This window comes from Mustela lutreola, chromosome 15 (assembly GCF_030435805.1).
Source record: "Mustela lutreola isolate mMusLut2 chromosome 15, mMusLut2.pri, whole genome shotgun sequence".
NCBI lineage: Eukaryota > Metazoa > Chordata > Mammalia > Carnivora > Mustelidae > Mustela > Mustela lutreola.
Window position 1 is genome coordinate 7,867,603 of NC_081304.1, and position 24,533 is coordinate 7,892,135.

Consider the following 24,533-nt stretch of genomic DNA (forward strand, 5'->3'; position numbering starts at 1 on the left):
CAGGGTACATAATCGCTTTGGTTGCAGAGTAGGTCGCCCTGAGATTTCTGCAGGTTCCCAGAGAAGCAGCCAGATCAATTTGAACAGGAACCTCACAACCTAAGTATAATTAAAAAAATATAACTTCTGGGACCTGGGTGTGGGGGGGGGGGACGGGGGAGGGGGATATCTGAGGATAAGCACAGGAGGACTTACCACATTTCAGGTGAATTTAGTGAAAAGAAACTCATAGTTAGGCGTATCCTGGAAATTTTTCTGTATTATAATAATAAATAAAATGTCACAAACCCATCCAGATAGAAAAAGCAGGTTGCTTATAATGGAATTAAATTCAGATTGATCAGAAACTAGCTCGAGTGAGAAGGGACGTCCATTGAAAGGACACGGGAAATTCGGAGCAGGAAAACCCACAGCCTCATAAACAACTAAGTTGGGCCTAGAACATCTCCTCCTCCTCCTCCTCCCCCTCCTCCTTCTCCCCCTTCTTCCCCTTCTCTGGATACACCTCTTTTTGTCACATTGCAGTTAACTCTAAGAGAAAAGATACGTGGCTCCGCTCATCTGTGTTCAACAGGCTGAGGAGCAGTCTGCGTCCCCGCTCCTGATCCGATCCTTCTGGGCACTCCAAACAAAAAAGAGCCCAGGTCTTTTCCTGGGCATGCAAATGGCTTTAAATAGAAGAAGGCTGGGGTGCCTGGGTAGCATGGTCGGTTAAGTGTCCGACTCTTGGTTTTGTCTCCAGTCGTGATCTCAATGGTCGCGAGATTGAGCCCCATGTTGGGCTCCTCGGAAGGCGTCTGCTTAATTAAGACTTTCTCTCCTGCACCTCCCCAGTAATAAATAAACAAATAAATCTTTAAAAAAAATAAAAGAAAGAGGCTGATTGTCTTAGCCTGGATTTCTTAGAAACCAGAGCGCAAGGCAAAGTTTACACGCTAACATGTATTGGGAGGTGTTATTCCCAGAGAAGCAGAGTGGGGGCAGGGGAGGTGAATGGCACGAGGAAGGCGAGAAAGTAAACTGAGGCATATTGCTGAGCTGGCCGTAGCTTCTCAAAAAAGTAAATCTGGATGCTTCAGACCTGCTTCGAAGAGATGGGAGACTGCTGAGTCTCAGAACAGCGTGTTGGCAGGTGCAGAGGGGGCGAGAGAAGAAATGTGCACGTGCTTTGTCTCATGATACCTTCTCATCCCCGGCTGCTTGGGTCCAAGCCCACCTCCCCCCATGCTCATGAGTTGCACTACCCATCCCCCAGGCAGCGTCTATGGGTCTAGCCAGGAGCACGCGGGCCCTGGCCCTGCTGTGGGTCCAGCCACCACGGAGAGAAACTGAGTCTCTACTTCTGAGCAGTCTGAGATCATTCTTGATGTTAGGAGGTAACCAGCTGCAGGTGAGACTTTAGGAATGACCCATGGCATTAGTCAGGTTCTCCAGAGAAACAGAACCAATAGAATGTGTACATAAACTGAACGAGATTCGTTATAAGAACTTGACTCATGTGCATGTGGAGGCTAGCGAGTCCAAACTTGCAGTGCGGGCTGGCAGGTGTGAGAACCAGTGGTACCATTCCGGCCCAAAGGCAGTCTGCTGGAGAATCTTTTCTTACTCTTGGGAGGGTCCCGTTTTTATTTCTTCTCAGTCCCTTCAACTGATTAGATGTAGCCCACCCACCCACTATAGAGGACACTTTGCTTTCGTCTACCATTTAAGATGTTACTCTTATCCAAAAACACCCCTGCAGAAACAACCAGAATGGTATTTGTCCGAGTAACTGAGCATTCCATGGACTAGTCTAGGTGGCACATAAAATGAACCATCCCGCCTGAGAATTTCTGGGCTTGCTCAAGAAATTCTCTGCCAAGGTTCAGAATTTGGGCAGGACCACAGGAAGCTGGGGTGGAGCAGACTGGTCCCCTACATCGGACTCAGCACACAAATTGATCACCATGTCTGACACAAGATTATTACCGTATGGGTCATCATTGTTGTGCAGACACTATCATTGATTGCTTGTTTATCTTTAAACTCTATCGACTCACCTCTTGCTAGTGAAAACTTTATTGTTTAAACCAGTTGTACTTTGAGGGTATCTTTTGCCACGTTTGAAAAGAATGGACAAAAAGAATTTTCAACACTGAACTTTGTCTTTTTCTCAGAAAACCATTATTCCAAACTGTAGCCTTTGCCTTCCTAATCATGTTTTCTTTGGGGGAAAGAAAATGAGACATGGCCTAACCTCAATATACTTAGAACAAACATACCACGTGAATGTGAGTGTGAATGTGCCAAGGGATGTGATTTAGATCATTTCTATGTCCCATATAAATGGAAATGCTGCTGTCTTAAGTTGGTCTTCTTTCTCTTCCTTGAGTGGCTCCTTGTAGATTTTTGACCTACCCCACAGCACCACCCACATGTTCCTGCCTCTCCACATACACACTTTCTCACTCAGCAGAGACTTCAGCTGCAAGCAGTGTAACAGAATTGTTGATGGTGTGGTTCAGTGCAACAAAATTAGGAGTGACGACATGGCTTACGTTCTCTCTTTCATGCTAACTCTTGGAAGTATGGGGTGCATTTTCCGCTTACAGCGCGTCTCCATTTGGATTTCCCAGGTTTCAGATGCGCAGTAGGCGCCCATGGCTCATGGCTGCCATATTGGATAGCACAGCTCTCGAGCGTGGATCTAAACCTTGGCCGCATGTTGGGGTCATCTGGGGCTTTAAAATACTGATATCAGGGTCCTCCCCTGCAGCGATTCAGATTTAATGGGGCTGGGTTGAGGCCTCGGCTCCTCAGGTGTCTTTTATACTCAGGCTTAAGAACAACCAGTCTCTAGGGTGTTCTCCCTGAGAAGGTAAGTCCTCCCTCGACTTCCCCCTCCCTCTCCTCTGGCGACCTCTCTTTCCCTCCATCCCCGTGAGACCCACACTGTAAACAGAAATTAAGCAAGCTCTAACTTGGGTCATGGGGGGAAGAAAAACAGAAACAGGATGGTATTAAATTCTGTCTGACAGGCAAGAGTGAGCAAGCTGATCTCATCTGTCTTCTCCGGGTCTGTTTACCAACAGACTCCGTAATGATTTGCTTGCCACTGCCCTTTAGGCTTGCGGTGTGTTTCCTGATCTCTCTTTGCCAGAGAGTTCTCTGAGAATTAGGAATCACTGATGGACACTAGAGATTTGGCAAGATTTCCCCCTCCGTTCCACTGGGAGCTTCCCGAGGGAACAGAGGCGTTCTGTGTGGATCCGGGTTCCTGGAGACCCCTCCAGGAAACCAAGCGTCTCGTGACTTCTGCAGAGCCCATTTCTCTCTGCGCCCTAGACAAGCAAACTCTCCTTCTCTACAAATAGAAACCAGCCCAGACAAACCACAGAGACTCGGGTTTCCAAATGCGTCCCGAAAAGATTGTTTCAGGGCACTGGACAAATGAGGCATGAGTAATGCAGTCAGCGGGGAAACAAACCGCGGCACCCCACATCTGAAACCCGGGGTGTCGGCAGGCAGCTGTTCGGCGGTTCCAGCAGCCCACAGACACCTGGGGCCCCATCTGCCCCGTGGGTCCCTTGCATTCAAACTAGACTTCCCAGGGAGGGCACAGAGCTGGAGGCCGTGCGTCTTGGGGAACAGAAAATTACTGAGGGCTTTCTGGGGGCTGAACAATATATGGAGGATAGAATCACTTGGAGGATGTCATGATTTCCTTGATTTTTACTCTGGATGTTCTCAGTCTGGAATTCGTAAAGCAAATGGCCCACGGAAGAGCTTTTTGCTTTAGTAAACACATGGCCCAGCCCTTGCCACAGAGCCGACAGCCCTCCATCTGCTGGGATGCTAAGCCCTTTACGCCGACCTTCAGGTAGAGGAAGTGGGCCAGTGCGTCTGCCCTTATCCGTCCAACCTGTCACCCAGAGCCTGTCACTGCAAATGCCAGTTGGTATCAAGGGAACATCGTGGCTGTGGTTAAGACAGTCGGGAGAACTCAGTGAACAACTCGCACAGGAACGAATCCCATGAATTTACTAACGACATCCACAGATGGTCACCTTGCCTACCAGCACAGTTCCCATAAAGTCAACCATATTGCCTATGCTCTCCTAGAGTCTGTCTTCTCCTTTCATGTACAGGTCTGGAGGGAGGGAGCAGGGATCTTGATGACCAACCTTTTCCTCGCTCTGTTCCCAACATGTGCTGTTCCCAGCGTAGTGTACTTGTGCAGCTGTTTGTTTTTTTTTTTTTAACTTTTTTTTTCAATGTATTTATTTTCAGAAAAACAGTATTCATTATTTTTTCACCACACCCAGTGCTCCATGCAATCCGTGCCCCTCTCTAATACCCACCACCTGGTACCCCGACCTCCCACCCCCCGCCACTTCAAACCCCTCAGATTGTTTTTCAGAGTCCATGGTCTCTCGTGATTCACCTCCCCTTCCAATTTACGCCAACTCCCTTCTCCTCTCTAACACTCCTTGTCCTCCATGATATTTGTTATGCTCCACAAATAAGTGAAACCATATGATAATTGACTCTCTCTGCTTGACTTATTTCACTCAGCATAATCTCTTCCAGTCCCGTCCATGTTGCTACAAAAGTTGGGTATTCATCCTTTCTGATGGAGGCATCATACTCCATAGTGTATATGGACCACATCTTCCTTATCCATTCGTCCATTGAAGGGCATCTTGGTTCTTTCCATAGTTTGGCGACCGTGGCCATTGCTGCTATAAACATTGGCCCTTCTTTTCACGACATCTGTATCTTTGGGGCAAATACCCAGGAGTGCAATTGCAGGGTCATAGGGAAGTTCTATTTTTAATTTCTTGAGGAATCTCCACACTGTTCTCCAAAGAGGCTGCACCAACTTGCATTCCCACCAACAGTGTAAGAGGGTTCCCCTTTCTCCACATCCTCTCCAACACATGTTGTTTCCTGTTTTGTTAACTTTGGCCACTCTAACTGGTGTAAGGTGATATCTCAATATGGTTTTAATTTGAATTTCCCTGAGGGCTAATGATGATGAACATTTTTTCATGTGTCTGATAGCCATTTGTATGTCTTGATTGGAGAAGTGTCTGTTCATATCTTCTTCCCATTTTTTGATATGTTTGCCTGTTTTGTGTGCGTTGAGTTTGAGGAGTTCATTATAGATCCTGGATATCAACCTTTTGTTTGTACTGTCATTTTGTGCAGCTGTTTTAACGAGATATTCTCAGTGTTCATTTATGTCATTGGTAAGAAACAGAACCACAGTTCCTATTGTCCTAAGCTAAAAAGAGAATTAACTGGTTCACAGAGCTGAAAAGTCCAGGGATTCTAGTCAGCTTCAGACACGGTTTGGTCCAGGGCATCAATGATATCATCAGGCCTCTGGTTATTTTTCTCTCTTTAGGCTCTGCTGTCCTCAATGTTGGCTGATTCTCAGGTTTTCTATGGTGGCAGGATAGCCTCCTGCTGACAGCGCAGCCCTGTGAACCTCCCAGGTTCAAGTCCAACAGAAATAAGGTCATGTCCTCTCAGTAACTCCCTTGAGGTCTGATTAAACCAGCTCATCCCAAGTTGAACCCTTTGAACCAATGACGGTCATCTACCAGAGTAGGATCATAGACTGCTTCCTGGAGCCCAGAATGGAGCCTTGGCCAAACCCCTACGGTCTGAGAGCAGGCAAGGAGGGCTCCCCAGGGGGAGCTGCCTGGTCTGTCCAAGACGGGGGGCCTTCATCCTCTTGGTCCTTCCTGCTTGACTTCATTGGTCCTTCTTGGATGGAACACACTGCAGAGATTCTGCTCTGGCTGTCTGGGGCAGTGTCCTGGCCTGCCCAGGGGCCACCATCAGACTGAGGACCTTGCAGGACCCACTGGAGATCGTAAGAAACGGGCTTCATGAACTGTCCTATGTATCACAAACTCACGTCCTCTTTTTACTGTTATTTCCCAGGACCTGTGAGTGTAGCACCTTCCTTTACTTCTTTAGTCTGACAACTGAGGACTTGGGGCTTGATTCTCCAGGGAGGTAGCAGAGCCCAGACCCTAAAGCCACCATCCCTGAGTCCAGTCTATGCATGCTCCGCCACTGACTAGCCTGGTCACGAATAAGATACTTGGACCTCTGTGCCGTGGTTTCCTCATCTGTAAATTGGGGACAATCAGATGACCTCCTTTATGTTAATGAGTTAGTACACGTCAATTGCTCTGAGCAGTGTCTCGCGTCTTGTAGGTACTCTGTAGGAAAAATAATCACTTTCACTCTTATTAAGTGGATTCCTCTGTCTATAGGGATCATCAGAGTTAATTTCCAAGCCTGTTCCAAAGAGACATGGCAGCAGGAGGCATTCATCCGGGGTCTTGGTGTCTAAAAACACTGAGTCTATCTTTTTGGCAATAGGATGTCACCATTTCTTGAGAAGGATTTAAACTCGGACTCAGTGTGGCCATAGGAAAGCTACTTTATTTAGCACATCAGAAAAGTTGTTTGGAGCAAGGAACTCTGACCGTGTGTGCTTCCCGGGCCTGGTGTCAAGACCCAGGCATGACCAGGGGCCCTTGGGCTAGAGATGCTCTGAGAGCCTGACCCTCAGGTGTCACCCCAGCTGATGTCACCTCCACCCTGTAGGAAAAATGCTCCTTCCAAGGCGTTCTTTGGCTCACTGTGTTCTTACCCTAACAGCCCTCCCACCTCTTGCCCCCACGGAACTGCTCTAACGAAAAGGCCATCAGCCCTGCACATCACGACTTGGCCAGGAAAGTTGCTACAGGTTGGGGCTTGTGCCCAGAGGGATTTGGTTATGATATGCAGGCTTTGTGTTGTCGTCACCCTCTTGGACACAGACACAACAGGAACATGAATTCCACGGGAGGGACTTTTCACTGCCTGACGGTTTGGACAGGATCCACTGCTGACGGAAACCCCCTAACATTTCGGGGAAAACCTGGGCAGCAAACCGGAGCAGGAGGAAGAGGCAGAAGAATGGGGATGTGACAGTCCGCAGCCTGGTGACACGGGGCAGTGACGGAGCTTAAGGGACCAAGTGGCCCATCTAAGTCTCCCTCACCACCCCCCCAGACTCCTAAACCCACAAGGACAGCTTGAATCCATTCCTAAAATGCCTTGAAAAGGAGAAACCCACACCCTCTCCCAGGCTTGTATGCAAGAGCGATCACCAGAACGGGGCTCTGTCCTTCTTCGGGACAGATCGCCCTTTGTCCTGGGGACTAGCCTATGCATTGGAGGCTGTTGGCCGGTATCTCCAGACTCTCTGCACCAGGTACCAGAGGCCCCCCTCCCACTGTTGGGAGCCCAGATGTCTCCGGACCCTGCCCAGTGTCCCCTGGGGGGCCCAGATCTCCCTGGTTGAAAACCATCATCCCAGGCGGTACATCTTTCCAACAATTGAAGGCCTTCTGTGTGCCAGGCTTGTGCCAGGTGCTGGTTAAATCAAAAACAATAGGCTCCCATCCTCGGACCCAGAAGAACAGAGTTGAAATCGCATGCAAATTGGTATAAATGCATAGAGCATGCATTGGTGCGTGTAGGGTAAATGAGCCCTGTGTTCTCGCCAAGAAACGCCTGTGTTCCGCTAAAGGCGTTACTTACCGTCTTCCAAAAAAGCCCTCGCTGGCCCCAACGCCTTCCTACTTAGCGCCACCCCCCTCGAAACCATTGTGCACACCCTCCCCCAGTGGAAAGGGACCGGCTGCTCCCAGTCTCCTGCAGAACCACACTTCAGAGGCTTGGCCAGCGTCCTCTCTCCAGGCAGCACTCCAGGTCGCTAACCTCCTGGGAGGCATTGGGGTAATGCCGAAATCGTGCCAAACATCTGGATGAGAACGGCAAGATGTGGCCAGTTCTTCCACAGTTTCCACACTGTGCTGCTGGGATGGAATGTGAGAGGGTCCCTCCCTGCCGTGCTGGGACATCCGTGCTCCGTCAGCAGCCCCAGGCTTCCCGCTTTGCAAGGGGGGGGGGGGGGCGCCACATGTCGGCTCCGCGGCCCTCTCCCACCTTGCTGGGTCTGCTCAGCTTACGGTGGGACCCAGGGACAGGGGCGGTGCCATCCTGACTTCCCCAGCCCCTTCCCCAGCAGCCCCTTTTATGGTATTGTGTCGAGGAGATGCTCAGAAACCAGTAAATGCCTCTAGGTGTTTGATGTGCTAGATGTTCCTCCTGCCACCTTAGAGTCCCCCAGGTGGAGAAAAACGATTGTGATTCTGAGACTTGGGTCACTTCTGCATCCTAAACTATCCAGAAAACCTGAACCAAGCTCCCTGTCCCAGCTGAATGCACGAGAACAATCATAGATGCAAAATATGAGCTTTAAATTACCAAAAAAGGCAGCTGGCCGAAACCATGCCCCTCTCCTGCCAGAGAAGCCAGTGACATCTTAGTGCTCCGGCCTTAGAAGTGCCCTGGGGACCCATGACCTGAAGCTGGGATTTCTACATCCCTAACCTTCCCCTCCCAAGACCTGTTCTCGAAGAGACCCTGTAGCTCATTTTCTGCACGGCCTTGGGTAAGACATCTGAGGAAGGGCTCCAGAGCCAACCAACTACCCCACGGGGTTTCCTGTGGACTGACTGTTAGTGTCACTTCTGGAAACAGCCTCCCGAAGGTTGCACATACGTGGCAACCCAGAAATCTAGTCATTCCAGGCTTTCAGCTGCCCGTGCCGGGGCCAGGGATGATGAATCACGGGTGGTATAGTCAAGGGAGCACAGAGCAGCACAGAAGGCTTTTGTCCCCTGCTCTAAAACTGAGAACATTCACAGCCCCTGGCCAGCCTGGATCTCAGCAGTGCTCCGTCCCCAGAGAGCTTTGAAAACAGCAGAGACAGCTGTGTGTCCTTGTGTCCTGAGTGTCGCTAGCACGGCCCCCAAGGGGAGAGGTGCCTTGGACCCTCCTGGGAAATGCCTTTCAGCCCCAGGAGGTGGCTGTGATTGGAAAGTGACGTGAATGAAAGGGCCCCGTCACACATTTTGGGGGGCTCCCTGAAACCTGTCCCCTCTGTCCTGCTCCAGAATTCTCGGTTGTAACAGATGATTTCTGAGGAGCCAGGCCAGAGCTGCCCCCTCCTCCTCCCAACTCCCAGCAAAGTCTGGAGGGATCGTATGCCCCCTCCACAGATGCCCCCAAAGGTAGCCTTCATTGCCTTGGAAGACTGGCCAGATGTTCACCCCGGAGGAGTATTCGCATTCTGGGGATAATCAGATCTGGGGAGTCTGGGACCCCCCTGTCCTATCTGATGCTGTTTCTCAGCACCTGGGACGGTATGTGGCACAAAGAAATGTTGGTTGAATGACTGAGTGAACGAATGTGAGGAAAGGGGTTTTTAGGCATCACCTTTCAGCGAAAGTCCTCCCCGCCGCTTTTACCCTGGAGAGTTGTAAACAAACATACGGGAAGGAAAACGTTATAATAAACCTCATTACGCTCATCACCAGCTTCAGTAAGCATTTACCGAGATTTACCTGGTTTTATTTTTTGCTTTTATTATGGAAATGCGCAAGCATACCTAAAAACAGGAGACGAACAAACCCCATGGGAGTGTCACCTAGCTTCAACGATTACCCTTGATGGCCACGAGCCTCCCCCCAGCCTGACCACGCTGAACGCACGGGACACAGCTTTAAAGCCCCCCGCATTTGGGAAGTAACCAGATCAATGCATTTCTGGGCTGTTTAGAGAGAAACAAACCTAACATCTTATAATTACATCCAACTTCCTTTCTGGAACGAGTTCCAGAAAATGGCTTTTTTTTTTCCCCCTTCTTCTCCCTTTGATCTGAGCAGCAGCCCGCAGATGTCAGGCTGTGTGCATGTAAGTGCGGACATGGAAACACATAGAAAAGTACCCCCCCTGCACACAGCAGGTCATTATCTGTGTTTATCTTATCAGGATACTCCTAAACCAGGCCCACTTAGAACAAGGCGTCCCCAGTTCAGTTTATAAATCCAGTGTCCCAGGCGGAAAACAATTTGAAAGGCAGCATTGTTACTGGACAAGGCTGTGTCTGTGATACCAGAGTCTGTATGGTAACAGCCTGTCCCGCTAATAAATTGCCAGCCCCGGGGTTGTGGCCAGGGACCTTGGCAGAACGTCACGCCCTGTGTCTTCTCCTTCCCAGGCCCATCATCCCGATGGCCATAGCGATCCAGTCAGACAGAAGAGCATTTACAGAGCTCCTGGGATCCTGGGGTCGTGGATTCTCCTCTCGGGGGCTTGGTCCCCACCATGGGACACATCCCTGGCTGTGACTCCAGGCTTCCGGAAGGGATCGAATCCAGGGGTCTGCCCCCGTGGTGTATGTAGTGAACTCCTCATTCTGGATCCTTGGCTTTTTGGTTTCTGTGACATGGTTTGACGACAGTGGGCATGGACAGTGATTGTGGGAGGTAGGGAGCCAAAGTCTTTCTCGCTTCCCTCCTGTGACCCAGCCTTACCCTGGGCCCTTCCTGCGAGCACACTGAGGGACACCTTCATCCAGGGGCGGTCAGGGAAGTTTTGCAGTCCAAGTACATATACAGAAGTACTTTGTAAAACCAGGAAAGGCCATGTGAAAGTGGGTATCATTGTTAGGGGAAAAAACGGACAAGAATTCTGTGGGCAAAGTGTCATGGGACACACAAGGGCACAGACCGTCATCGCCAGCCTTGGACTGGGGTCCTAAGTTCCATGTACAAAACACAGATGCTGAAGATCTCACAAGGCTGCCGCAGAAATAAGCCAGTGCTGTATGGGAAGCATCTAGAAGAGTACAGAATGCAGCAGGGCTTGGGGAAGATAGGTAATGGTAAAGTAACAAGATCATTACAATATTTATGTGCAATATAATTTACAGTGTGATTGTTAAAGGCAAGTTCAAAGGGGCGCCTGGATGGCTCAGTCAGGGTAGCATCTGCCTTTGGCTCAGGTCCTAGGATCGAGCCCCACATCAGGCTCCCTGCTCAGCCTGGAGCCTGCTTCTCCCTCTGCTCCCTGCTCCTGCTCTCTCTTGCTCTCTCTGTCTCTCTCCCCAACAAATACATAAAATCTTTGAAAATATAAAAATAAAAACAAATTTATGGAAATGCTAAAAAAAAAAAAAAAAAAAAAAAAAAAAAGGCGAGTAGGCCTCTATGGGCAAATTGGAAAATTCTTCATGGGGAATGGCAGTAAATTAGAAAAAATTTTCCATGGAAGTCGCAGAGTTAGAGGCAGTGAGGTTGCACTAAAGAGCATGGGTTCTTTCTGAATGCCGGACAGTGGGCCGCCCCTGAAGGCTCTTGAGCGAGACAAGCATGGTGACGAATGTCCGAGAAGCCCAGAGGGAAGAAGGGCAGACTTTGGAGGAGTCTGATGGTGGTGAACCCATGCAGGGTGTCTTCAAGCTCCCGGCCTTGGGTCTCCAATCTGTCGAGTGGGAATGAGTAGCCGCCCCCTTCCATCCCTCAGCTGCCCCGGTGGGGCCCCTTTGAAATAGTGGCCATTCTTTTCTGTGCTTTTAGCAAGATCCTCTGTCGGTGCGGTGGACAGTGGGGGTGGTTCGAACGATGGAGCCGTGTGAGGCAGAGGCGAAGGTCGGGATCCAGGAGGAGACCCGGGGAGGACCCAGGTACAGGCCTACGCTCTCTTGCTCCTTCCCATCCCGGAGACCCCCACGGAAATGCCAGCCCCTCGTAAAGACCCTGCCTTCCTCTCCAGCGCCCCCCACCCCCACCTCCGTTCACTCTTGATACCACCAGCCAACCTGTTTCCTTCGGAGCCCTTCACAGCCTGTAATTATATATACTTTTCCTCTCTCCTTAATTATTATCTGTCTCACCTCGCAGACTCTCTGCCCCGCACCAGGGTCTCTTTTGCCACACCTGGCGTCCAGGTGTGACAGATGCTCCCTCCCACCCCTCACCGCCCCGGACTAGTCTCCTCAGGCCACCGTAACAAATTACCGCAGACCGGGGGGCTTAACGCAGCAGAGATGGGTCCCCTCCCCACGCCGGAGGCCAGAAGTCTGCAGTCAGGGTGTGGGCAGGGCCACCCGCCCTCCGAAGGCTCCGGGGGACAGTCTTCCCTTGCCTCTTCCAGCCTCCAGCGGCTCCAGGCAACTCTTGGGTTGGGAGGCGGCAGGCCCGTCTCTGTCGCCGTCCTCACGTGGCCCTGTCCTCTGCCCTGTGTCCTTCCTCTGTCTGTCTCTTCTTTGGACACTTGTCATTGGATATAGGGCCTTCCCAGATAACCCCAGCTGATGTCCGCTCCAGATCCTTAATTTAAATACATCCACAAAGACCCTTTTTCCAAATAAGGTCAAATTCGCAGGACAGAAATTCAACGGCAAAAATCAAGCCCGGCACGAGGCAGAGCGCATGGGGCAAATGGGTTGGTGCTCAGGGGAGGTCTGCGGGGGGACGGGGAGGCATTGAGGCAGAGACCGGAATCCGGTAAGGAACACGGGCATCTGGTAGCCAGGGGGGTGCGGTGACCAGGTGTGGAGCTCCCACCTCTGCCCTTCTTGGCATTCCTGACCTCTGACCTCTGTGTAGGCCACTCCCGTGATTTCCAGAGAGAATCAAAGGATTCAGTACAAGACCCAGGAAAGGGGCAGATCTCTCTTGAGGGAAGAGAGAACAAACGAGAGGTCCAGGACAGTTTTGCTCCCCAGTTCAGGGAAGCCAGCCCTTGGCTTGGAAAGAGGGAGCGGGAGAGAAGGACTTGCTGTGGGAGGAGGAAGAGGCAGAGTGGGTATCTGGGGAGTCCCCACCGCCTCCAGGCCACAAATCAAGGCCAGCAGACTCTGCAGGGCAGCCCAGGGCCAAGCAGCTGGCCGGCCCCAGCCGCGGTCTTTCTATAGGTGGCCTAGGGCTCGTCAAAGAGAAACGGGATTTCAGAGCGTAGCGGACAGAGCTCGACACGACCCCCCCCACACCTCCTCTGTCCAAACCTTGTTGGCCTCTTCCTGCCACCGATCCTCAGCCAGCCGTAGGGCCTCTGGAGAGGACAAAATGGACAAGACAGAGCCAGGCGGCAGGGGAGGGACAGCAGACAGACCCCCTCCCTCCCAGCATACCACCTGCAACCCCACAGCAGACGGGTGGGTCTGGGGGTGCTCCCAGAACGGGGGGACCCGAGTTGCAGCTGGGTCAGGATCTGTCACCCCTCAGAACTGGCTCTTTCTTGAGGAACCTCCAAGTCAGGTCAGCTCCCCAACCAGGGGCTCCCCGGTGGCGAGGGCCACGGAGGGGAGCACCCTGGAGGCGCCCCAGGGGTGGCAGAGTGGCGAGCAGCCGAGCGCCCAGGGACTGTGGTAACTGGGGGACATCGAGGGGACAGTTCCTCTGAAGCCCATGAAACAGGAGCCTGTGCAGGAAGCTGCAAAGGACACCAGAGCTCAGGGAAGTGTCCCGAAGGAGCACATTCCAGCTTCTCCAACGATGGTTTCCGTGAGCAAGAAAACGGTGCCATCTCAGAATGAAGTCCTATCTTCAGGCTAACGCGACTCTGTGAGGTCGGCCGCACGGCACCCAGAGACCCTGGTGTTGGTCTTGGGGACTGGCATGTCTCAGCAGGCAAGTGGCTGCAGGCTGGGGACCCCAACACTGCCTTCTCTCTCTCTCTCCTACCCCTCCTTCCCTCCAAACTCCCTGAGCGTGGCCCCGACTGAGACTGTCCCCTCACAACAGCAGAGCAGCAAGGAGGGCCCAGCAAGCTGACCATCTTTTCCTCTAAGGAGCCAGAGAGCAAACATTTTAGGCTTTGTGGCATTTACGCAGTTCTGCCCTTTTAACTCCCAAGCAGCCATAAATAGTAGAGATGGGCGGGTGTGGCTGTGTGCCAGCTCGACTCTGGTTACAAAAGCAGGACAGGTTAGGTTTGGCCTGGGGCCAGAGTTTGGCGATCCCTGATGTGGACAGTGGGGAGCTATGGAGTGTTTGGGAGCAGAGGAGTAGTCTGCTCGGGGAAGATGGCTTTAGCAGCTTGGGTGGCAGAGCTGGGCCCGGGGCTGGGAAGCCTGGAGTTCCCTTGGCTCACGTGAGCTCTGGGCTCCTGAGGATACAGCAGTTTTGCTAAGATAACCAGGAGTCTTTCATACTTCTGGAAGGCAAGATGCTCGCTACTCGGGGACCACCCAAGGAGCGGACAGTTTACTGATCTCATTTTTAAATAAAATATTTTAATAACGTTTATGAGTTCTCTGTAGGCCAGGGTCCTCCCGGCATCTGGGCCACGTCTGGTTCAAGAGTGCTTTGGGGGCAGCTCTACCCATCTTGGAGCCCCTGTGTTTGGATTAAAGACGGGAGGAAGGGAGGGAGGAAAGGAAGTAGGTCCCCTGGGCCACAGGCGTGCTGGACGGGCTGTCCACAGCCTGCGCAGATCGGGAGAAGGGCAGGGCCCGTGGGGAGCCAAGGGCTCACATACCCTCCTGGGGCTGAGGGCAGCCGGGGAGCAGGGTGGGCGCAGGTAAGGGGTGGTCGAGGTACCTGCTGAATTGGGAGGTTCGCCTTAGACTGAGGTTGGGGCAGGGGACAGTTTGCTTTTGGATTCTGGTCATTCCTTGTTTTGTTCCATTTCCATCGGGGGACTCTCCCTACTGTAAAATCGATCCAGATGTTTGGTTTATATGAAGATATTTGGCATCTGATAAAGCCCACGGGATGCTGATGGAATTTATTATTCTTTTAGTGCTGGGTGGACCCAAATCGTGTTACCGCCACCCCCTCCTGGCAGACAGCTCCTGCCTGAGGGAGCGGACCGTGCAGAGGCCCGAGCCCCGTGCAGGCCCGAGAGCCAGCGAGGCCGCAGGACGCTGCTAGGACGTGCAGTGCCGATCCCTCCGCCTCCCTCTCCCCGCAGCCCCCTCGGGCCGTGTGCGCAGCGACTCAGAGACCCCGAGTACGTGTGTCCATCCCTCCTCTTCTCTCTCTCCTCACCCAGCCCACGTCATGGCCCGAGGATTTGAGCAGTTCTGCGAAAATGCACTCAGCATGGAGGTGTAGACATGACGTCGAGGCAGGCGGGGGACAAGCCGCAGTCGGCCTGGGCAGGCCAGAGCTCCCGGCGGTTCGCTGGGAGAAGCCTGTTCCCTGTTCCCTGATTTCCTCAGGGCCAGGAGTCACACCCCCTTTGAAGCCCAACCAACCCCATTTTGACAGCGTCCTAACTGGGAGGGAAGTAAGTACCTGGTCCAGAAAGCCGTAGGTGCTCGGGGCAGTGGAGGGGGCCCGTGAGTGAACGTCCACGAACGGAAGACACCCGCACATGGACATGAGTCGCGGGTGAGTCAAGGGACGACACTGGCTTTATTTGCATTTAGTTTCCACTTGGGAGGAATTCTCAAAAATGCTACCGGTTCACTCTCGTGACGTTCGTGGCATTAATCCTCAGCAGCTGCAGTAGCGAATGGCTTTGACCCACAGCTCCCAGCAGGGAAACGTCCTGAGGGACGAGGAGAAAAAGAAATCAGCTCTTGCATCTCTGGCTAATATTTAATTTTGGTGTTAACCCTCGTAGCTAGGCCCATCGCTGGGATGCCCGGTCACCCGTTTCCGAAGGGTTGGACTAGTTAGCCTCTTTAAAAACAGGGCAGTCTCAGAAGGGCTAGACCCAGGGCCAGGTAGACACGTGTCCGGACGCACAGGACACGGGGTCGTACATCTTACAGAGAGGCAGATACAGGGAAGGGAGTGGCTTGCCCAAGGTCACTGCTGGGAGGTGGATGAGCCAGGACCTGAGCTGAAGAGGTGGCTCTGTCTCTCCCCACCCCGGTGGCCCTCGGTGAGGACTGCATCACCTGGGGAACTTGGTCAGTAGGCATCCTCCCCAGGGAGCTGGTATCCATGTTTTGAAAAATCTCCCACGTGCTCCCCCATCCCTAGGCCGCCCTCCTACTTAACATCTCCATTTAGAGGATCGCTCCTTTGAGACGAGGCTCCAGGAGGTCTCAGGGTGCGCAGGGACGAGATCTCACATAAACCAGAGTGACCCTTTGCATACCTGCGCCTTCCTGGGGAGGGCACGCTCCCTTGCGTGTCTGGAATGTCTGGTCTGGTTTATCTGCTCCAGAGGTTTCCATGGGACAGCTGCTCCCCACGGCTGTGCTTTTGTCAGCCTCCCTGCCCCCCTCTGGCATGCCTGAAACCATCCCTTGCCCTGTGGGACATGATGGGACTATTAGAGACCACGGTGAGGTCTGTGAGCTGCCCCTGCCCAAAGGATCTCTTCCTTTTGCGGGCTGAAACCCTGTTCCAGTCGGGGGGCCGCTGGGGGACCTCCGGGGGCAGCTACTGTATCACACACACACACACACACTCAGAAAGCAGCCTTCTGAGGGGTATTGGTCTCAGGGGGAGGGCAGCCCAGCCGCAGATCTACTCACGTCCGGCCTGGGTTGAGGTTCTTGTCCAGTGTGAGGTCATGGCTGCGGGTTTTCCAGTTAGAAAAGTTGCATTGTTTGCCCAGAAAAATATTAACGTCTTTCCTTTCCTGCAGTGATGCTTGGCCGCCAGGCCGCCCTCCCTGTGCCTGGCACGGCTTCCGTCGCCAACAATGGCGATGCTTTGTACTTCCCCTGGGCCCTGCGCTCAGGCATCTTAGGGCCTATTCTTGTTCTGTGGGCGCCTGCAAAGCACAGCTTCCTCATTCACAGGGCGGAAACAGGCCCCAACAGGCCTGTGAGAGATCTGCGGCGTCAATGCACACTTGTCTTTGCTGAAGTTCACAGTTAATCAGCCCAGAGCCTTTGACAGCCAGCTCAAGTGGCCTCGGGAGCCGCTGGGCTCTTCCCAATGTGGGGCCAGTGCAGGCCGTCGTTCAGAGGAGTCATGCGATCCTTGTACACCAGCAGGCCCTCTGATGCCCTCGGTTGTAAGCGGGAGACTCCCAGCGGCAGGCCACGGCTCTCCAGGGGGATGGCCTTGGGCATGTCACTGAGCCTCTCGGAGCCTCAGTTTCTGCTTGTGTCCAGTTGGAGTAACATAGTAGAAAGATCTGGAGGCTCAGGAGGAGAACACGCAGAGCATTGAGCTCGGTCTGGGCTCGGTAGCCTGTGGCTTCTGTTACTGTTTGGTCATCTGCATCATTGCTGGTGTCACAGATCTTCTCCTTTCCGAGCCTCACCCTTACGGGGCCGTGACTCTCTGCTTAGCCTCTGCTGTGTCAGCCAGGGTTTGCAGACCGCGTCCCACCGCCACCCAAAGTCTCCATGGTCGAAGCGGGAGCCGGGCTTCTCTCAAGAACTCATCTGGAGAAAAGGATTTCCCCAGCCTCATGAATTTGGAAAGTAGCTATTCTAGAAGATTTTAGACGATTGGTTTCCTCCTTCAGCCGGGCTTACTTGCCTGGCTGCAAGGCAGTGGTGCGGATGCTTGTCCGGGCAGCTCAGATCTGCTCTAATGGCAGGCAGCAGAGGGATGGACCTGCTTGCCTGTGGCAGTCCCGTTACGCCCCTGCCTGCAGGACACTCTCATTTAAACCCCCTTTACTGCAACTTGAACCCATTCAGTAGAGAAATCTGCTGGCCGTCAGTCTGCTTTCAGAATCCCCTTAGAAACTTGAAGGCTAGTATCTCGGGTGGGCACCCTGGGCATGAGCATTCACAGCAGCCCCTGGAGAAGAGGTGGACAGAGGCCTGGCCCCGGAGGTCAACCGCCTGTCTAGACCGAAGCCCCCAGGTACCCGGGCAGAGAGGGAGCTCCACCTGCCAGGCCAATCCAGGGCCTTGTTTGGAGGAACGGGCACTCCAAGATGTGGACGGGAGGGCCACCGGCTGGAGAGGCTGCGGGTGTCTTTACCAGCGAGAGCCGGACGGTAGTAACACATCTCATGGGGTCCCAGAGCTGGAGGAGCGTGGTGACGGCGCGATCCAGGATCAGTGCTCTTTGAAATTGCGGGCAGACCACAGCCAGCCTTACAAAGTGTTGTTGCCACCCAGCAGGATTCTAGACACTGGACTATGTCTCCTTCGGCTCCCGGAGGAGGGGCCGGTGACAGCAGGCGAGGTGATCCCTGATGGCTGTTGCAGACCGAGAGCGTGCCGGCGACAGTGCAGGGTCGCGGGGGTCACTCAGGCTTAGGAGAAAGGCAGATATCCTCTTTGCAGAGCTGCAAAGAAGGGATGTCGAGTCTCCCATTAGTGGACTGGATACTCCCAAGTGTGTCTTGTGGTAAACGGTGGTGGCCCTGGGGACGAGAATCACCCTGCAGATGGGGGGCAAGGAGAGATTTGATGCAGAAGGGGCTCCTGGCGCTCAGTCTGTTAAGCATCTGCCTTCGGCTCAGGTCTGATCTCAAGGTCCTGGGGTCGGCCCGTCATCAGGCTCCCTGCTCAGCAGGGAGCCTGCTTCTCCCTCTCCATCTGCCCCTCCCCCGCTCATGCTCTCCCTCTCTCTTGCAAATAAATAAAATCCTTAAAAAAAAAAAAAAAAAAAAAGATTTGGTGCAGAAAACTGAAATCTGGCTGTTTCAACATCCAAAAGTTCCCCAGGCTCCTGAATTGTTCCTTGGCCCTTGGTGCCCAACTAGCATCTGTAGGCATGTTACGGGGAGGCCAGCCAAACAGCCCGAGAGGCCTAGTTCAGCCCCATTGTGAAAACGAACCTTCGCCGTGTTCCTGACATTAACCCTCTTGGGGCTCATTGTGTTTGGAGTAAAGTTCAAGTTCACTCCCTCCCTACCCCACCCCACCCCCATTCCCCAGTAGACATCAGCCACTCAGGACCTTTCAGATTTCAGAACACAAAGATCGTGCTTACCCACAGGCCTTTGCTCTGCCCTCTGCAGGGAGCATTCATCCTCCAAAACGCTCTCTCTAAACTGCTGCCCCTCCCATTCATTCTTCGGCTCTTGGTTTCAATTTCACTCCTTCTCCGAGTCGAACTGTGGACACCCCGTCTCAGTGAGATCCTCCCGGAAATTCACCATCAGCTCCCACGGCCGTGTCCTCCCCAGCCCTGACCTCAGCTCCCCTGCATGGAAGTATTTGCTTGCTGGCTTTTTTCCCGTCCCGAGCATGGAACCCGGCACTTAGGAAGTTGGTAAGTCTTTGTGGGCAGCAGGGTTTCATAGAAGCCCTTTTCCTACTCAGCATGGCTTCTTTCCATTGCCTGGTCCATCCTGTATCAGTTTAGTCAGAATCAAAGGCCAAAAGGTGGTTCATGAGCTGAATGAGTCATCACCTGCCCCCCAGGTGACCTGGGACCAAGCCTGTGCACCGCAGACATGCTGGCAAGTTCCAGCTGCTGGGGACCCAGGTAGCAGGAGGCCAGGTTTCCAGTAGTGTTGTAGGGTCCTGAGGAAAGTCCCCTGAGTTGTCCTTGACCTTTGTTGTCAAGACCGGCCATGCAGGCCTGCCCCCCACCCAGGGAGGTGGCTCTGTTAGCATCCCTGGTCAGGAAGAAAGGTCTTCTGTCCTGGCTTGTTGGCTCCTTGCATTTGCTGCTTGCTTTTATGATGTGTTACTTTGCTCGTAAATTGTCTGCCTGTCCCACGAGCCTGGGCATAGCCTCCAGACCACAGGCCGGACACTCGCACCGTTGACTTCGCCAGGATGTGGTGCACAGATGTTCCGCTGACCCCTGGTGTGGTGAGTCCAGATGCTTCCCAGGCAAGGAAGCAAGTCGAGGAACCCAGTCTCTGACTCACGAGCTGTCCAGGGAGCCTGGCAAATCCACTTTTAGACACAGCCTGCAGATCATCTCGAGCTGTGAGCGGGCCCCAGGAAATGACCCTTGGGGGCCAGAGCTGGAGCAGAAAATCGTTCTTGGGAGTCAATGCAAATATTTACTCCCGAAAGTTTGATTGTGAAATCTTCTAAGCTCTTGGATGGCTTTTCCCAGGCTGAGCCACAAGCTGCCAGATCTCCGAGAGGAATCCTGGGGCCCAGGCTCCCCTGGGAAGATGCAAATGATGGAGTTGCAGATACTCTGGGAACAGCCTCTGGTGGCAAATCTCTTGGCTACACTTTGGTTTCGTGGCTCTGTGTTTACCTCCGTGGGATTCTCCCCAGATCACCCCTTTGCCTCTAAGGAGGAGCTTTTATAGGCCAGGGGTGCGGTGCAAAATCCCTGCTGTCCTCCCCACCCTCCAGATCAGCCATGAAGAAATGGAGTGGCAAAACCAAAGCGATCGTGGGTATCCTTCTTTCTCCATGGGTGCGCCTGTCTTATGCATTCATTGGCGCATCGTTCCTTCCTGCCAGCCAGGCCCTGTGGAGAACTAGCCACCCAGGGGGGCCTTTGCCCATAGCTGCTGGTGATGAATTCGAATGTAGAGGGCACCCGGAAGATTTTGCAGGAAGTACAGCCTCCTCGAGACTCTGCCGGTGACCTGGCCTCATGGCCCACTTCCTGTCTGAGGGTCTGGTGCCCGCTTTTTCCTGTGCCGCTCCCAGGACAGAACAGGAATGGAAATAACTCCTTGTGAAGAGTCTTAAAGAAATGGGTGCCTCGGGGGGATGCTATAGGTCTTAGGTTACGCAGCTTTGAACTTCTACCCTGTGCTTGAGATTGACTCAGAAGTCAGGCAGTTATATGAACAAGGGGACCGTTAAAGACAGCTGAGGCTTAGCTTCCTTTAGGGTGGAAATCACCTCCCATTTGGAGGCAAAGCACTGGGGTGTACAGCCCAGCGCAAGGAACAGTCTGGAAGGGGAGGCTCCCTCAGACATAACGGGGCTCTGCTCTCGGCCAAAGGAGACTATGAAAAGCTCTTGGAGGCCAGTGAGTTTCTCGTTGTCCAGGTGGGAGGAAGTTCAGATCCGCTTGACGTGCCTGTCTTGCCCAGAACGGGCTCTGCTCTTGGCTCACCTGTGATTGATTTCAGGGGAAAATGTCAACAGGGAAAAGGCTCTTTCTCACTTGTGACGAGATGTCCCCAGCAGGGGCAAAAGGGGCGAGTGGGGTGGGACCCGCCGCTTCTCTCTTTCCTCCCGCGCCCCCCGACTGGTCTCTTGTCCACCCGGGCCCCTCCTGCCTCCCTGTGACCCTCCCCCCATGCCAGCCACAGTGAACGCTTCAAAACATGATTCTAATAATGTGGCTCCAACCTGAACGGACTCCCCGCGCTCCGAGACAAGCACCAGATCCTTCCCACTGGCTCCGCCCAGCCGTTCCGCTCCCCGCACGGGCCCCCGATAACTGAAACGGGTCTGCGAACAAACACCCGTACACGCATGTTCGTAGCAACTCTTGTGCCCATCCATGGATGAGTAGATAAACAAAATGAGGTCTGTCCATACACAGGAATGTTCTTTGGCCACAAAAACGAACAAAGTACTGAGGGGCGCCTGGGTGGCTCAGTCGGTTAAGCATCCGACTCTGGGTTTCAGCTAAGGTGTGGTCTCAGGGCGGTGAGCTCAAGCCCCCAGTCAGGCTCCGCGCTCTGCATGGAGTCTGCTTGGGATTCTCTCTCTCCCCCTCGCCATCTCCCCGCGCCCCCAACACTCATGTGCTTGCTGTTGCCCTCTGTCTCAAATAAATAAATAAATCTTTACCAAAACACGAAGTACTGATACAGGATACAGTGTGGATGAACCTTGAAAACGTGCTCAGGGAAGGAAGCGAGTCGCAGAAGGTCACACAGCCTATGATCCTGTTTCTGTGCTGCTGCAACAGCGGATTAGTGCGAGCCTGGCTGGGGAGACAGGGAGAGAAGACAACGGCTGATGAGCATGGGGTCTCCTTTTGGGGTGATGAGAATGTTCTGGAACTCAGCAGTGGAGGTGGTTGCACGATATCGTGAATGTACTAAATGCTGCTGAACTATCCACTGAGAAGGGGTTGGAACAGTGAATAGCGAGCCGTGTGAATTTTAGCACAATTAAAAGAGAATCCTTACCAGGCCCTCCGAGCCCTCCTAACATCAGGCCGTGTCCCCCTCTCACGCTGCTGGAGTCCGGACAAACACGGGGCTTCATCTCCCTGCGTGGCCGGCCTCCCCCAGGGAACTCAACAGAGCCCCAGCGTCTGGCCTGCTTGTCTCTCTTCAGTTCCAACAGCTCCTGCCCTTCCTCGAAGGATAGATTCTCTGGGGGGTTTTGCCCTTTTGAGTCATCAAGCCAACTTGGCTGAGAGAGAGACACTAGGAAATCAGCAGTGACTTAGGGATTGATTAATCCTTGAATTGCTTCGTGATCGTGACCTCCGCGGCTGAAGAATGTTCTCCTTGGAGTTTCAGATTCCTCCCGTCTCCACGTTCTGTCTCAGACGCATTTCTTTAATGCTTTCTTGTTGCCTTTCTACCGTTCAGAGGGAAGGCCTTTTCCCGTAAGAGAAAACAAACATGTTCTAAACGGTGATTCAGTTCCTGACCTCCCCCACAGGCTTGATGTAAGCCGTAAGGGACTTCGATACTTAGAAGCCGTGAATGGATGAGTTAAATGGGCTTTTGTGAGCTGAGTGGGCACCAGCCTGCCATTTACAGCAGAGCTTTATGGGGAAACCTGCTAAGAGCTCAAAAAACGTATAAATATTGTATTCCAAAAATGCCATTTATAGGCAGACTCGTTCTGTCAACGGGATGTGAGCGGATGGATGTGGTTGTCCCTGCTCCAAGATGCATGGAGGGAGAAGGGGCTGGAATGAGCTTGGAATTCAGGCTCCGAGAGGAGGGCGGTGGGCCTTGCTGGGCTTATAAAGGGTGATGCTGTCTCTGAGTTGGCCTTGGCAGTGGGGAAAGGCCCTCTGTGGATCTCCCTCCTTACGCACCGTGGAGCAGCCTCCTACACCAGCTGCGTCCTAGCCCGCCTCCAAGGAGCACGGCCAAGGATTTCTCAGTCACTGTATGGACACCTTCTAGCTGCATCTTCCCATTATCACAGGTCCCCGCTGACGCTGTGCTGACTGTCTTCAGAGCCTGCTGTGTTCGGGTGTAGATGGGCTTTCTCTCCTCCACACTTCCGACGCCCCGAAGCTGAGACTTCTGTGTCACGGGGGCAGCTTGTGTGTTGTGGGATGGTTAGCAGCGTCCCTGGCCTCCTCACGGTAGACATAGGGAGGCCGGCCCCAGCTGTAACAGCCACGACGTCTCCAGACATGGCCGGTGTCCCCAGGGAGGCTGAGTTGGCCGCAGTCGAAAACCCTGGGCCTGAGGAAATAGGAGGGGACTGTCCCTTTTCTGGATGCCTGCAGTCTTTCCTGGAGCCCAGAACTCATGCCCGTCTGCTGGGAGAACTCCCTCGGCAGAACCGAGACTTGACAGGGACCCCTTAATTTCTTCCAGCTATTACATATGAACTATGAGTTTTATATTGTTTTAAAACAGAAGCTATAGGGGCGCCTGGGTGGCTCAGTGGGTTAAAGCCTCTGCCTTCAGCTCAGGTCATGATCCCAGGGTCCTGGGATCGAGCCCCGCATCAGACTCTCTGCTCAGCAGGAAGCCTGCTTCCTCCTCTCTCTCTCTGCCTGCCTCTCTGCCTACTGCCTACTTGTGATCTCTCTCTCTGTCAAATAAACAAATAAAATCTTTAAAAAAAACCCAGAAGCTATAAGGACTTTGTGTCTGTCTATATGTATATAAATGTGTGTAGAGAAAGACTGTTTTTTTTTTACCTCCGGTTGGTACAGTCAAAATTAATTTGTAAAGGAGCTCTTTCATTGGCTCAAAGAAAATGAAGAGTTTATAAAAATTAAATGTTCATAAAATTCTCAATTAAATAGACACTTAATCCAAAAAAAAAAAAAAAGTTCCATCTGGACTCTGGCTTGGGCTGGGATATCCTGCTACTGCCTACATGCTGTGGGTCCCTGAGACAGGCTGGGCATGCATCCTCTTGGAAGGCTCTAGAACATTTCTGTTTCCCCAGCACTCTGCCGAGACAGCCTCACTGGGGCTTCTGATGAGCCCATCTCCCGCCTGAGCCTTTCCTGAGCCCGGCCTCCCCATACCGCTGCTGCCCATCGGAGGGGTGGATTCATGGAGTTCTCCTTGGCCAGAGTCACCGTGCAGTTTGCGGCAGACCGTTCTTCCTCCTGCAGTGCAAGGCCCGTTGGTTCTGATCATGCTGTGTAGATCTATGTCTCTGTGTCGGTGGGTCTCAAAGTGTGGCTCCCGGCAGCTCAGTGTCACCTGTTCTAAGTGTGTGTGCTCAGGCCCCACTCCTGTCTGCCGGCTGCTCTGCGGGCCCAGCAGTCTGTGCTTTAACAGACCCTCTCTAGGTGATTCTCTTGGACCCTCAAGTTTGAGAACCTCTCTTGTCCGTGAATTTAGCCTTCATTTGCCTGGATGGTAAACACATGCCATTTTAAAGATTGTCTTGTCACCTCTAGTCTTAAATATGTTCAGTTTGGCTTATAAACAGGCAGTGGGGGGACACTCCCCCCCCCCTTCTCCTCTTCCCTAAAGCAGATTCCAGTTGCCAGCCTTAGCTCTCTCCTGACCAAGGGGCCTCGGTAGGACGCTGTCCTATCTCCCGCTATCTTCTCTGTGATGTGATGGGCCCACCTGGTGTCAGGCATTGTCTCGAATGCACCTCCTGGGTTCCCATGGTGACCTCTGGCCTTGGGTTTCATGTACTGAGCCTCTTCCAGCCCCCCCAGCCCTTAGCCCCCCTTTCCAATCCACTGAGGTCGGGAACC

At 53.1% G+C, this 24,533-nt stretch overlaps 1 protein-coding gene and 1 long non-coding RNA gene across 6 annotated transcripts in view; one reads left to right on the forward strand and one right to left on the reverse strand.

Moving 5' to 3' along the window:
- Positions 1-24,533, forward strand: part of SLC39A11 (solute carrier family 39 member 11) — a 321,878-nt gene that overhangs the window by 277,468 nt on the left and 19,877 nt on the right. The window lies entirely within an intron of this gene.
- On the reverse strand, positions 15,241-18,800 carry LOC131817033 (uncharacterized). The gene is made up of 4 exons (XR_009348290.1): positions 18,714-18,800; positions 16,340-18,159; positions 15,958-16,113; positions 15,241-15,399 (listed from the first exon to the last, which is right to left on the reverse strand). It is a non-coding gene; the product is annotated as an uncharacterized LOC131817033 (long non-coding RNA).